Below are 16,759 nucleotides of genomic sequence, written 5' to 3'. Positions count from 1 at the left end.
AGATCCTCACAGAGTTTACATTCTTGTATGAAACACTAATATGGATGCCAAAACTGGAAAACAATGTAGAACCTAAGTATAATTTAGGTAAGAAGTAGGTGTCCTAGTACCTTAAGGGAATAAGAATTATTTTTTCCAACTCTATGGAGGTATAGTTGAATATAAAAATATGCCTGAGGTGTACGATGTGATTATTTGATATATGCACTTATTGCAAAATGATTACCACAATAAGGTTAATTAACACATCTATCACCTCAGTTACCCCTTTTTATTGTGAGAACTAGTAAGATTTACTGTTAGCAGCTTTCAAGTATACAATATACTATTGTTAACTATAATGATCATCCTGTATATTAGATCCCCAGAATTTATTCATCTTATAACTGGAATTTATATTCTTTGATCATCTTGACTCATTTCCCCCCAAATTGCCCCTGCCCCTGGCAACTACCAATCTACTCTGTTTCTAGAAGTTATTCTTTTTTAGATTCCACACATAAGTGAGATAATATAGCAGTTGTCTTTGTTTCACTATTTCATTTAGCGTAACAACCCACAAGGTTCATTATTGCAAATAGAAGAATTTCCTCCTTTTTTATAGTAAAATAATATCTCACTATATGTGTGTTGGTGGGTATCACATTTTCTTTCTCTGTTCATCCATTGACAAATGCTTAGACTGTTTTCATGTCATGGATAATGTAAATAATGCTGCAATTAACATGGTGGTCCAGATACCTCTTCAAAATCATAATTTCATTTTCTTCAGATATATACCCAGAAATTGCTGGCATTGCTACATCCTATGGTCATTCTCCCTTTTTTTTTTTTTTTTTTAAATTTTTTTTTTCAACGTTTATTTATTTTTGGGACAGAGAGAGACAGAGCATGAACGGGGGAGGGGCAGAGAGAGAGGGAGACACAGAATCGGAAACAGGCTCCAGGCTCCGAGCCATCAGCCCAGAGCCTGACGCGGGGCTCGAACTCACGGACCGCGAGATCGTGACCTGGCTGAAGTCGGACGCCCAACCGACTGCGCCACCCAGGCGCCCCCCCCCTTTTTTTTTTTTGAGGAATCTCCCTACTGTTTTCCACAATGACTGCACCAACTTACTTTCTATCAACAGTGCATAAGAATTCCCTTTTCTATACATCTTTGCCAGCACTTGTTATCTCTTCTCTTTTTGGGATGATAGTGATTCTAACAAGTGTGAGGTGATATGTTACTGTGGTGATATGTTACCTTGATTTGCATTTTCCTGATGATTAGTAATGCTAAGCTCCTTTTCACCTACCTGTTGGCCATCTGTATATTTTCTTCGGAAAAATGTCTGTTCAGGTTCTCTGCCCATTTTTTAGTTGAATTATATGGTTTTATTGCTACTGAGTTGTAGGAATTGTTGGATATTAACCCCTTACCAGATAGATAGTTTGCAAATATTTTCTTCCAATCACATAGGTTGCCGTTTCATTTTGTTGATTGTTTCTTTTGTTATACAGAAGCTTTTTAAGTTTGATGTAGTCCCATTTGTTTATTTTTGCTTTTGTTACCTTTGCTTTTGGTATCATATCCAAAAAGTCATTGCCAAAACCAATGTCAAGGAGTTTTCCCCGTTTTACTTTAGGAGTCTTAGGGTTTTTGGTCTTACATTTAAGTGTTTAATTCATTTCAAGTAAATTTTGCACATGATACAACAGAGGGGTCCAGTTTCATTCTTTTGCATGTGACTATTCAATTTTTCATAACACCATTTATTGAAGAGACAATCTTTTTCCCTTTGAGTATTCTTGGATCCCATGTTAAATATAAGTTGACTAGATAATAATTCTTATTGTAAAGAGTTGAGGAAGACTTCATGAAGAAGGTGACATTTAAAGCTGGTGTTTGGGGCATGGGGAAAGGTGGGATTGCGGAAAAAGAAGTCTAGGTAGGGGGAAGAAGAGTAGGAGAGACACAGAAACATATAAGCATTTGGCATGATGACGAATGGAAAGTACTCCAATGTAGCTTCGGGGTAGATTGTATACAGGGAAATGAGTGGGAGATATAACCAGAGAAGTAAGTTGTGGTGATGCTGACATACAAATAAATTAGAGTTTATTCTATGATAATGGAAAGGGGCAGACCCAGCAGACCTAACCACTTAGACAGAGGTAGAGACAGGAACAGAGAAAGAGGCAGACACTGCCCAAGTGAGCTGACATATGGAGCAAAGGGAAACCCCAGAGAGGGCCCATGGCTCATAGACCCAGGATACAAAATAAGGCAGGGTGAATTTAGGCATGTCACTTTGTCTATAAGCAAAACATGTTTCCACAGAATGTCCTCTGAATCATCAGAACAGTCACTCCTTCTCCAGTGGGGAAGAGCTAGGGAAGAGGGTTCTTACATGATTAGATACATCCTCCTTTCTTTGGGCTGAGGCAGAGTAGAGACAGGATGCTGAAAATTCTCCTCCTTTTTCAGAGCTAACTGAATTATAGAAAATGCATCCCAGAAGGAAGAACTAATTAGAGGAGATGGGTCCATGAGATGTTTGAATGGTAGAGTTCATAGGATATGACAACAACTGGTTGTGGAGAGAAAAGGTGGGAAATAGGTTAAGGTACTATCCAGGATAACCGGGCACAGAGATACCTATAAATAAGGGGGAGAAACAGGTGGATAACTGTGGAGGAGAAGAGATGAGTTTCCAGTGGGATTTCCTCTGAGATGTAAAGAAGGTAATTAAAAATGAGTCAATCAGGACAACAAAGTGAATTTAAGAAATTGCATTAGGAATGTTTTTATGCAAGCAAAAGAAGCTCAACTTGAATTAGAATATATGGCTATTTATAGGCTCACATAACTAGGAATTTCAAGGAATCAATAGAGTTTCAGTCATAGCTGCTCCAGGCTTCAAACATATTATCAGGAATTAGCCATCACTCTCCATCTCTTGGCTCTTCTTCCCTCTGTGCTGGTTTCATTCCCAGGCTGATTTCCCACATGGTAGGAGGGATGACTAGGGGCAGCTCTCGGCTTACTGTTCTTATAACTGGTATCCCAGTGAGAAGAGAACATGTCTCTTTCATGAGATTTCTAGCAAACGTTCTAGAGAAAAGTCTGATTTTCCCTCTTTGGCACCTGTAATTGGCTAGGCCTGGTCATGTGCCCAGAGCTACCAAGCCATAGAGACTGGTAGGGTGAATTTTTTAAATATACGTTTTCATGTTTATTTGTTTTTGAGAAAGAGAGAGAGTGCATGAACATGTGCACGAACAGAGGAGGGGCAGAGGGGGGGTGGGGACAGAGGATCTGAAGCAGGCTCTGTGCCCACAGCAGAGAGCCTGATGTGGGGCTTGAACACATGAACTGTGAGATCATGATCTGAGCTGAAGTCAGATGCTTAACCAACTGAGCCACCCAGGCGCTCCTGGTAGGATGAATTTTGAACTCCTTCAACTTGCTTGGGGGTGTGGGATCTTAGAGCACAGTATAGTCTAAGGATTTTAGGCATGGGTGGTGGGGTGGGGATGGCAATTGTCAGGGGAAAGCAGATTGAGACATTGGGCATTTGAGGAGAAGGTCTATGAAAGAAAGGGTAGCAGAATGTGGTCAGTCCCAAAGATAACTTCACTGACTTCACAGTTTTATTTGGAGTTTCTGGCCTTTGTCTTTCCAAGAGGAAACCACCGCTGTAAACAGAAAAATGCAGTATGAATAATAAATATGCAGAAAATAGAGTCAATTCACCAAAAGGTTTTGTAAAGCTAACCTCTTAATCTTTACCCATTTCTTGACCAGGTTCTAATGATAAAGTAAGTTACAGGGCTGTGTGTACATTCAGTTACACAGACTCATTCTTCAGTGCAGTCATCTCAAATTTCAAATAAAGAATCTTTCAAATCTTTTGAAATAGATAAGGTGATGTAGAGCAGAAGTCAAGATCTGCTATGAAAATAAAGTATAGCATGTATATTGAGCCAAGAATGTTTTGCCATCAGTCACAGAACTAGAAGTAGGAAAGGGGAGCCTTAGTTTGACTTACTTACATTTTTAGACAAGGAACCACATAATTTGACAAAGGCCACAGTCACAGAGCTGGTACTAAAATTCACATCTAGTGCCTCCTACCCTGATCATGTTTCATCATTATCATCCTACATCAGCCAAATACTGAATTTAGGAGAAAATCATCCAACCAGAAGGTCATTCTAATATGGTCCTACATTTGTTAAAGTATCCACCTAGTGGAGATTAGGTGTGGTTAAGCTAGGGTTAATCCTGGTTGCCTATGATCTCTGCTAGAAACATTTGAAAAAAAAAAAAATCAATCCAGATTCATTTAGTCAATTAAATCAAACCTGTGCTTGATTTTGTTGTTGTTGTTTTCTATTTCATGGAATTTCTTTCATTCATCCCAGGCTCCCAAAACTCAACCCATTTTTTGCAACTGATCCCATAGGTCAGGGACCACTAGGATTGAACATCAATAGATAGAGAAACAGTCACTGCCATTGAAAATCAAGAGCCCCTGTCGAAAGAACTAAATGTCTAAATAGGAAACTGTCACAGTGGTAAAAAAGAAAGCAGGGAGAAATCCCACTAGGGGATGCAGATCAAATAAAACAGAAGAGTATTTTATTCAGGCCTATTAAAATAGACAATTAAAAACAATACAGTTGTCCCTGCAGGGAAACAACTGAGCAGTGCCTCACTTATATATGCAGAGCACAGTGCGCTTATATGGCACCTTTCAGACAGGCTCTTGTAGCACGCTACCAGCATCACTAAGTATATCAGCCTAAATCAAAGTAAAGCTTGGACTATCGTTTCCATGTAGTGTGATGCCTAGAAAAGTCCAAGTCTGGCAAGAAAGCTTCACAGTTAAGATATGAAGCGGCCAAACTATTCATTTTTGCATCATAATATGATCAAGAGAATTCCTGGGAAAGTCATGTAACAACTGTTACTTTAAGAAGTGTAGTAAGAATCATGGCATCAAAAGACACTGCCAGCTGAATGGCTACCCCTGAGCTGTCAGTTAGTATTTGGAATGATCAAGCATTATTCACTACCAATGTACCAGTCATTCATTCAGCAATGCATTCATACAACGAATGTTTCTTGGGTATCTAGGAGCCTGACACTATGCTAGGTTTGGCATACAGTAGAGCATAATAGGCAGAGAAACTGAGACCCTTACTGAGAACGTTCTAGTGGGACTTATCTAGGCCACCCTTACCTCCTGTTTTGGTGCTTCCCTTGTCAGGACTGCCCTTAGATTTGAGCGAGGGGAGGCCTGTGCTGGGTCTCGTATATCTCTAAGACATGCACACTAACAAATATATTCAAGAACCCAGGGATGTTTTTGTCACTGGAGATCTGGCTGTCAATACTGACTCTGCTTAACCTGAAAGTATAAACAGCTGCCACCCCATCCCTCGGGATTAACACCATTCAGGCCCCGAGATATGCCTCTCCACAACTCTTTCTCTAGATCTTTATGAAACAAAGGGTGACTATCTCCACACACCAGGAAGGCTTGTGGATTATGCCATTACCAACTACAGAGAGCAAATCTATTTCAGAACATGAGAGGATCTGAAAGGTGAAAATGTTTAAAAGAAAAAGCAAAGTAATTAAATTGTCAGACCCTTCTGAGATAGCATTAATTCAATAGACTGTTGCATAAGGAAGCATCCTTTCCCATCAGTACCAGCATCGAAACACTGGCTTCCCTTTGAATGAAATTTCAAGGTACCAGAGAGTTCTGGAGATAACCACGAATGTGGCACACATTATTTGCAACAGATGCACATGGCAGTTAAATAAAGTTTCATAGAATTAAGTAGTTCAATTATACTTATATATAGGAATTGGCTTAGACATTACATGTGTGAAGTGTGATACTGACTGCCTTATTGGGACATTGAAGGCTATAAAAGCTAAAATTGAGCATAGTTTTATTTTTATAAAAGTGCTAATAAGATTTAAATAAATGTTATCTGTAAAGTACATTTGAAATAAAAATGTTAACTTAAAATTTTTAAGTTTAATATATAATTTTAAATTAAAAATTAATAGACATATGATATATGGGTCTCCATTTGTACTCTTGCCCCAGGCCCCGCAAATAACAGGGGTGAGCTTATTTCTTCCCACTACTCCCATGAATGAATACTAATGAAATAATTGTGTAAATAATCAATGTCTCAAAAGTGTTAAAAATGAGAGTGTTAAATTGAGCAATAGCTAAAATAGAGGAAAAGTGGATAGCAAAAATACTTCTGTTGAAATAATTAAAAACTAACTATTCTAAGTGCACTCTGATAGGCTCACTTCAATTTTGACCTCCACAACGTAGTTTCTATCATGTCCTTTATCTTCCAAACTCTTATCTTAAAGTCTCCTCTTTTCTTGATTTGCAAGCAGCCTGTGGAAGAGTTTTCTATTTATTTTTAGCCCAAACAGGGATTTGTTCATTTTAAGATCATAATAAACAAAAGGTCAATGAATAAGTGAATATAAAGCATTGTTCTAGCAACATATCACATGGGGACACAGACCTTGCTATCACCAGATTCTAAATAGATACATCTTCAAAAACCTTATCTCAAAATTCAAACTCAGTTTCATGGCTATAGAAAATCTTCCATTGTCACACAGATGTACTGTAGCAAGCCAGAGAGTGCAATTCACTAAAGACCATGTTAGTAAGAAAATCACAACAGCTGGTATTATTGAGAACATTAAGAATGCTTATTGGAGAAATAATACCCATATCAACTTTGAGGAGCATGAAACTGAATCTCACTAGGGCAGTTCCATTCCTTCTACTTATCTCTATCTAGGAATGAATGAATCAGAAAATTCTGCAAATGATTTATGATTTCCCTTATATCTGGAAAGGGAATATAAATGAATAAAAGGATGAGCCCAAGAGGCTATGTGGGGCAAGTGTGCACATGGCAGATGAAATGCAATTAAGAGAAACAAACACCATTATATGGATGAAGCCTCGACCTTATACACATTTCTGAAGGAGACCAGCTATGGTTTATTGTTTACTAAATGACTGCTCTCTGTAATTCAAGAATTAGCACCTAAGTGGTACACCAAGCAAGCACTAAGAGTGTGTGTCTAGCTTATGCGATACTTTTTTTATTGAGAACTACTCCATCTATCTCTACTCACAGGCTGCTATGAACTCCTGTCACAGATAAACCAGGATGAATACTTGATCCAAATGAGACCAATCTAATTATTTTCATAGAGATCTGGAAATTGAAATGAGATACAGCAAATTCAGGAGCTTTGGGATGAGCCTTTCTATCATATACCCTGAAAGCCAGAGACAGCTGACCTAGAAATGGACAGAGAGAAGCAGAGCTAAGAAGTGTAGAGCAGTCATGCCTGTATGAATGAATGCTTGGTGGCTCTCCAGGTCCTGTTTTAGTCCCTGGGCAAGCCAGCTCTCTTTGGGTACTTTCAGACACTCCCACAACCTTCTAATTAATCCCCTTTACTACTTAAGCAGTTAGTTTCTCTTAATGCCAACCAAAACAACTTAGCTAAGAAAAGGGAAGTACACATACCCTAAGCACATCTGTAATGGTACATCACCTACATGTAATGTAAAGGTTTGGGTCCACATCTCCAATGAACTTTTCAGTGAATGTGAGAGAGAAACTATAGACTTCAGAAATAATTACATTTGAAAATAAATACGAAATAATTGCTTCTTTAGTACCTAAAATTAAAGAACAGTGAAGTTTAGAGAAGAAAACTGTGTATGTTTAGTAAATTCTATAACACCTAGGAGACTTTAAAATACACACACACACACACACACACACACACACGGAAATGGGATGGAAGAGGTAAGGAACCATTCACAAGAAAAGAAATAAAACTAGAATTTAACCTTTTATGCTACTTAGACTGGCAATGTTTTGTGTATAATTCATGCAGTATCTTGCTCTAAGTTGGATGTGAATTCACTCACAAGAGAGTTGGAGATAATGTCACTGTGAATATTAAATCAACGAGCAAGAGGTGGGAAGGTGGTGATACTAAAGATAAGATCAGATACAAACCCAGTGAAGTCTTAAATAAAGAAACAAGTGAGCCCAGCAGGGCCATAAACAACCACTAAAGTAAAAGGCAATAAAAGAGAAGGAAAATAAGATACTCAAATGTAATAAAGCAAGACTTACAATGACTAGTACCTAGAAGGCCATTTAAGTAATATAAGCTTCTGCAACCAGAGTCATTAAAGAATATATTTAACTCATTGTCTAAACCTTTACTGGGATCAACCTGAATGGAATATGTCTTACATTATTATGAGTTGTCTTTCCTAGTACTTTAAGAAACAAGCACCAGAGAAGGAAAACACTGACCTGGATCTGGCAGGTTTAAAATGTACTTAAGTGGACAGTGGGTGATGAGTTGCAAGACCTTTCACCAAGAGGAGGAGTCTCTCACAGTCAAGAGAATACATGAAGAATGAACTCAATGAATACAAGAATGAACTCTAAGGTTAATGGGCAAGACACATAACTCAGATTTGCTACATTCCACAATTAACATCCACGTTGTATATTTATTTCAAGTGTCTCAGTCAGAAAATTCTTAGTATACAATCAAGATTAAATTTAAATAGGCATTAAATCACTACCTTGTATACCTTAAACCTTCACAATGTTACATGTCAATTACATCTCCATAAAGCTGAGAAAAAAATGAATAAGAGTAGGTACATAAATTCATCCAAGTGGGAAATGAATCCAGAATACTCATGACAAATTGTGATGGAAATATGAAACTTCTTATATATGATAAGCATCAGGTAAATGTTTACACTTCAGCTCTATTGTATGTAAAAAGACTCTACAGTATAAAAGTATGAGGCAGCTATAGGTATTTATTACTCATTTAACTCTAAAGTAAGCTGGTTGCCTGGCTGGCTCAGTTGCTATAGCATGCAACTCTTGATTTCAGGGTTGTGAGTTCAAACCCCAAGTTGGGCACAGAGATTACTTAAAAAATAAAGTAAAAAATTAAAAAAAAATAAAACAAAATAAAATAAGCTGGATCTAGAGAATATAAAGTTAATTGCAATTGAAATTGGCCTGAAATCAATATAGGAATCCCACAAAACTTTAATTATTATAAATAAGAGATATAATCTTTTAAAACAAGTACTGGTATTGAGAACAATTATTTGATTGAGATATTACTCTATATAGTTTTTCAGGGTTGAGAAGAACCAGTTATCAATAAAATTCAATTCAACATACATTTCATGAGAGTCTACTATGAGCAAAACAATGTACTAGCTTATGCAGTGCTAGTGGAAGTATGAATTGGCACTCCCAATCTTGCAATTTAGCTCAATAAAAGGTTTGTATATGTCTGTATCTTTGACACAGTAATTCCACTTCCAGTTCCTGGGTTCGTTTCCCAGTCAGGGAAAGTCCAGATCTCCTATCTAAAGAAATAATCAGATGGCTTCATGGGTAACTATTTATTTTTTTATTTTTTTTAACATTTATTTATTTTTGAGACAGAGACAGAGCATGAACAGGGGAGGGGCAGAGAGAGAGGGAGACACAGAATCTGAAACAGGCTCCAGGCTCTGAGCGGTTAGCACAGAGCCCAACGCGGGGCTAGAACTCACGGACCGTGAGATCATGACCTAAGCCAAAGTCGGACGTTTAACCGACTGAGCCACCCAGGCGCCCCATGGGTAACTATTTAAAGAAGTAATACCAATTTTTTATGAACTCTTCTGAACATTAGAATAGGAGGGAATACTTTCCAACTCACTCTACAAGGCCAGTATTACCCTGATACCAAAACCAGACAAGAGACAAAAACCAACTTCTTTTATAAATATTGATACAAAAATCCTCCACAAAATACTAGCAAACCAAATCCAATAACATATAAAAAGAATTATACACCACAACCAAGTGGGATTTATTGCAGGAATACAATGTTGGTTTAAAATTCAAAAATCAATGAATGTAACACACCATATCAACAGTCTAAAAAACAAACCCACATGATCATCTCATTAAACACAGAAAAAACATTTGACAAATTCTAAATTCTTTCGTGATAAAGACACTCAATAAACTAGGAATAGAAGAGAACTTACTCAAGATGATAAAGAGCATCTATAAAAAATCCACAACTTACATCATACTTAATGTTGAAAGACTGGATACTTTCCCTCCAATACTGGGAATAAGACAAGGATATTCACTTTTGCCAGCTCTAGTCAACATTGTACTGATGGTTCTAGCCAAGACAATTGTGCAAGAAAATGAAAATAAAACATGTACAGACTGGAAAGGAAAAAGTAAAGCTATCTCTATTTGCAGATGGCGTGATTTTATATATAGAAAATCCTAAAGAATCCACTAAAAACTATTAGAACTAATAAAAGTGTTCAGCAAAGTTACAGGATACAAGAGCAATATGCAAAACTCAATTGTATTTCTGTACAGTTACAATAACAGTTCAAAAATGAAATTAAGAAAACAATTCTATTTATATTAGCGTCACAAAGAGTAAGATAGTTAGGAATTAATTTAACCAAAGAATTACAAAATTTATCCTCAAAAATTAAAAAAAAAAACATTGTTGGAAGAAATGAAAGATGACCTAACAAGCAGAAAAACAGTCCATGTTCATATATTGGAAGACTTAATACTATTAAGTTGGCAATATTCCCCAAATTGACCTACAGATTGAACACAATACCTACCAGAATAACAGCTGACTTCTTTGTATAAATTGCCAAGCTAATCCCAAAATTCCCATGGAAAGGCAAGAGACCTAAAATAGTCAAAACAATCTTTAAAAAGAAGAACAGAGTTGAAGAATTCACACTTTCCAATTTTAGAACTTACTACAGAGCAAAGTAATCAAGATACAGTGGTACTGACATAAGGATAAACATATAGATCAATGCAATAGAATGAGGTTTCCAGAAATAAGTCTATGTATCTATGGTCAATAGATTTTATTTTATTTATTTTAATTTTTTTTAACGTTTATTTATTTTTGAGACAGAGAGAGACAGAGCATGAACGGGGTAGGGTCAGAAAGAGGGAGACACAGAATCTGAAACAGGCTCCAGGCTCTGAGCTGTCAGCACAGAGCCCGATGCGGGGCTCGAACTCACGGACCGCGAGATCATGACCTGAGCCGAAGTCGGCCGCTTAACCGACTGAGCCACCCAGGCGCCCCTATGGTCAATAGATTTTAGACAGGATGCCAAGATGACTCAATAGGGAAAGAAGAATCCTTTCAAAAATCGTACTAGAATAACTGGCTAGCCCCGCATAAAAGAATGAGTTGCCTCATATCATATAGAAAATTAACTCAAAAGGCATCAAAGACCTAAAGTAAGACTCCAAACTCTTAGAAGTTCTTAAAAAAAAAAAAAAAACAAAAAAAAAAAACACTATCAAGAAGGTGAAAGACAACCTGTAGGATGGGGAAAAAAATATTTGCAAACCATATATCCAATAAGGAATTTGCATCTAGATTAAAGAACTTCTACAACTCAATGACAAAAAGACAACCCAATTTAGAAATAGGCAAAGCATCCACATTGATGTTTCTCCATATGGGCAAGAGATAACCAGAAAAGTGAATAAATTAATATACAAATATGCTCACTACAGCGATATTTACTTAATAGCCAAAAAAAACCCAACCTAGATACCCCCAAATAGGGGAATGACATACAAAACACTGAAATATGATATAGCCATTAAAAAAGGTTTATGGAAAGGCAGTGTAGGAGAATAAGTGAGTATGACAGCACTGGAGACAAACTGCTTGTGTTTCAATCCCAGTTGTACTACTTACCAGATCTGTGTTCTCGGACATATAACATGTCTAAGCTTCCATTTCGTCATCTGTAGTTTTACTAGGATTAAAGGTGATTATCTTTGTGAAGTATTTAGCACACTGCATAGCACATAATGAGTACTAAACAAATGTTTGGTGTGCTTTTATTAGCATATTGACATCATTAAAATATAGTATCAAGAAGCACATTATAAAAATACACATGATATTTAACAAACTTTGAATGAATGGTTAGATAGATGGGTGGGTAAACAAATGTATAGGATAGATAAATGAATGAATACAGAAATATATAATGAAATATTAGAGTAGTCCATGTCATTCTGTTAGTAGGGCAGGTCATTCTGATTTATTATTGTTTCACAGTTCACATGTTTATCTTCTGAGGATACTTCCTAACTTTACATGTTCTTTATTGTGTGTCTTGCCTGGTTTTCCTATGGGTGTCGACTAAGAGGAGGTGACATTAACCAGAAACATTCATGGATTGCAGAGAATATAGGCTGTTTTATTTCTACTCAGATACTATACTTACTACCACTGCATTCTTATTATTGCTTTCCTTACTAGAGGCAGCCTGTAGTTTGTATGTACTACAAGTATATCACTTACCGAACTTACTCATTTTTTTAAAAATCCCCCCTTGTCGGCAATTAGCAATCAAATTCTTAATGAGCTTAAATCCACCTGGCTATTTTGCACCTAATAAATCAATTAATTCAATTCACATGGAGGGGATTGTATTTAGTGCCATATTTTAGTCATTACTGACCATCATTGTGTGTGTGGCTGCTGTATGTACAGTGAAGACATGATATCCAAGCAGAATTTTTATTCTCCACTGTTTTGCAGTCTGTCAGGTAAGTAGAGAGTGTGGTTAGTGTTTTTAATGGAGAACGGGATTTAGCAACAGGCCTCAGAAGACCAAAAGAGAAATTAGGAGTCTAGTGTAGGTTTTAAATAGGTTCACTGTTCAGGTTATAGCCTTCCAGATATGCCTGATGATATGCAGTATCATTCATTTCTGACTCAAACTGTATTTTTCAAGTAGAAACATCATGATATTATAATCTCTGTTGAAATAAAGGCTGCTGAATAGTGAGATAGATTCCAGGACATTTCAAGAATGAATTCCCCATGATTATACTTTACCCCCAAGTCTCCTGGTGGGTACACAGTTCTGGGAAAGAGAACAAATTCAGTCTCATTTTAAAAGCCAACTTGAAGGACTTTCAAATAGAGACAAGTTACCTTCCTTCGTTTAATATTATGTTTGTTTCTTGAAAGAGAAATTTCTTCAGGGCAATCAATCATAGTAAAGTAGCAGTGTGAGGCGAATTTTAATGATCAAAATAAAATCTTTAAAAAATAGGTTCACTTTTTATGCAAACACTATTACATGTCCATCTCTTAATTATTCCAGCTATCTGACCTAGTGACATTGATGGTCTCAAAAAAAATCCTTGTGTAATCAATATATTGAAATGTATAGATATGGATTTAAACATATTGCTGCAGCTTAATAGTGTGTATTTCTTTCAGGAGTCTGAAAATACTGTTGCTTACTGAAAAAATAATATTTCATTAAACTATTCTGATTCAGCATGCCAATAAAGTACATAGGGACCTCAGCATCAGGTCTGGAAAGTAGGGGAGTGGGGGAGTGAGGCAAAGTATAGTGAATGAACACAATTTCAGAACTAACTCTTATGGAAGTACAAATCTGAGTGCCCCAAAGAATAAAAGGAAATCTCAGCGTAATCTTTTTTTTCTTTGTTAATAGCTTTATTGACATATAATTCTCATATAAAATTCAGCCTTTTATGTATGCAATTCAGTAGGTTTTAGTATATTCATAGAATTGTGTAAACATCACCAATATTTAATTCCAGAACATTTTCATCACCCTAAAAAGAAACCTCAGATCAATTAGCAGTCACACCCCATTTCCCTCTCCCACCAGCCCTTAGCAATCACTAATCTAATTTGTGTCTCTATCTACTTGCTTATTCTGGACAATTCATACAAATGGGATCATACGGTATGTTGCGTTTCGTGACTCGCTTCTTTCACTTAGCATAATGCTTTCAAGGTCCATTCATGTTGCAGCATGTATCAATACTTCATTCCTTTTTATTGCTGAATAATATTTCATTTCATGAATTTACAACATTTTGTTTATCCATTCTGTAGCTGGTGCACATTTGGGTTGTTTCCATTTTTTAGCTATTATTAATAATGATGCCATGAATATTCATGTACAAGTTTTTATGTAGACTTAGTTTTCAATTCTCTTGGGTATATACGTAGGCATACAAAGGCCGTGTCTTATGGTAAATCTATGTTTAACATTTTGAGGAAGTGCCAAAATGTTTTCTAAAATGGCTGCCCCATTTTAGAAATGTACCAGAGATTTAATGATTGTTGCAAATTCTCCATATCCTCCCCAACATCTGCTGTTTCCTTTTTTATTATAGACATCCTAGTTGGTGTGAAATTGTATCTTATTGTGTTTTAATTTGCATTTCTCTGATGACAAATGATTTTGTGTATGATTTCATGTTTATTGGCCATTTGTATATCTTCTTTGAAGAAATGTCTATTCTTTTGCCCATTTCTTGTCTGGGTTATTTTTGTTTTAACTGTTGAGCTGTAAGAGTTCTTCATATATTCTAGACATAATTCCTTTAGTAGATATGTGATTTATAAATATTTTCCTCCCTTCTGTGACTTTTCTTTTCACTTTTTTTTGGCCTTTTCACTTTTTTGATGGTGTCCTTTGAAACACAAACGTTTTTTTTTTTTTTTTTTTTTTACATTTATTTATTTTTTGGGACAGAGAGAGACAGAGCATGAATGGGGGAGGGGCAGAGAGAGAGAGAGAGACAGAATCGGAAACAGGCTCCAGGCTCTGAGCCATCAGCCCAGAGCCTGACGCGGGGCTCGAACTCACGGACCGCAAGATAGTGACCTGGCTGAAGTCGGACGCTTAACCGACTGCGCCACCCAGGCGCCCCTGAAACACAAACGTTTTAATTTTGATGAAGTACAATTTGTAAAATTTTTTTCTCTTATCATTTGTACTTTTGGTGTTATATCTAAGAAACCATTGCCTAAATCTAAGATCACAAAGGTTTATGTCTATATTTTCTATTAATAGTTTCATAGTTTGAGCTCTTACATTTATGTCTTTGATCCACTTTGAACCAATTTTTTGTAAGTGTAAGGTAAGGGTTCAACTTCATTCATTTGTATATAGATATCCTGCTGTCCCAATACTATTTGTTGAAAAGACTATTCTTTCTCCATTGAATTGTCTTGGCACTCTCACCAAAAATCAATTCCATAAATGTAAGTTTTTTCTAGACTCTCAATTCTATTTCATTCTATTTCATTGTTTATCCTTATGCCAATACCACACTGTCTTAATAACTACAGCTTTATAGCAAATTTTGAAATCAAGAAGTGTGAGTCTGCCAGTTTTATTAGTTGCTTTTAAAATTGTTTTGGCTAATCTGGGTCCCTTGCAATTCCATATAAATTTTAGAATCAACTTGTCAATTTTTGCCAAAAAATCTTGGTTTAATCTTAATTTATACCAACATTCAACAGTTTCTGGTCCAGTAGCCAGGACATAAGTGAGGATGTCAGCACTGGAGAAGTCAGTTTCTATATGGTCAGTCCTGGGTGGAGCTTCACTTCAGCAGCATTTGGAAGAACAAAAGCAGGCTTCAGTCCTTGAAGGGGGAAGAGAGTTGACAAGATATGGGCAGAATACGAAGATCAGAGCCAAGGAATACAACACTCAAGGCCCAGAGATTTGCTATAAGAGCAAGTGACTCTACACCTCAGGTAACCTTAGCCAAAAGCACTGTATACCAGGCATTGTGCTATGGAAGCATTCAATGCATAAAAGGGATTACTGTTATAATTACTCTGTCACAGAATCACTGATATAAATGAAAAGTCATATTATTAGCTTAGCCCTTCCACCAAAGCTAATTTATAATAATAACCAGTATCTGAGAAGCACTTTCCAGTTTATGATACCAGTCACATACACAATCCCACAGGATCCAAAAAACAACTTTCATAGCAGATATTATATATGGGTCAGTTTGTAAACATTCACTAAATTTCTGTTTTTTATAAGACTTTATTTTTAAGTAATCTCTATACCCAACATGGGGATCAAACTCACAACTTCAAGATCAAGAGTAGCACACTGTACTGCCTGAGCCACCCAGGTATCCCCACTGAATTTCTTAATGACTATTTTAGATACTAGCGATAAAAAAATACAAATAAGGGAAGTCTCTTTCCTTCAAAAATCAACTTAATAATGGAGATGCAAACATAGAGTATATAATTATATCTGTCAACTAGTATGAAATGTGACAGTAATGGACGCTCCACTCAAATGTTCATGGTAATATAGAGGAAGATGCTTCTGGTCTAACTGGAGATATGTGCTATGTCACAGGAGTAGATACAGAGATCAAAGTTAAACCTATATGTATTAATATATTATATAGTTATATACAAGGTATATAATTGTATAGTCAGTCAGGGTTCTCCAGAGAAACAGAAAAATAGAACAAATTATCTATCTATCTATCTATCTATCTATCTATCTATAATGAGATTTATTATAAGGAACTGGCTCACTCAACTATAGAGATTGTCTTAATGATGAATTGTTTTATGTGTGGAAGTGTAGCAAAGTGTATTATTCTTCAACACATCTATAAACTCAAGAGTAAAAATGCCCCAGTGCAAAACTCAGTACCTCAGGAAATAATTTCAACAGAGAGGAGCCTTGTCCACACAAAGCTAATAGTTGGTGTGTGGAAAATTACACTGATGCAGTGAGAGCCT

This window comes from Lynx canadensis, chromosome D4 (assembly GCF_007474595.2).
Source record: "Lynx canadensis isolate LIC74 chromosome D4, mLynCan4.pri.v2, whole genome shotgun sequence".
Lineage (NCBI taxonomy): Eukaryota > Metazoa > Chordata > Mammalia > Carnivora > Felidae > Lynx > Lynx canadensis.
The sequence above is the reverse complement of the archived record's forward strand: the minus strand, read 5'-3'. Positions refer to the sequence as shown.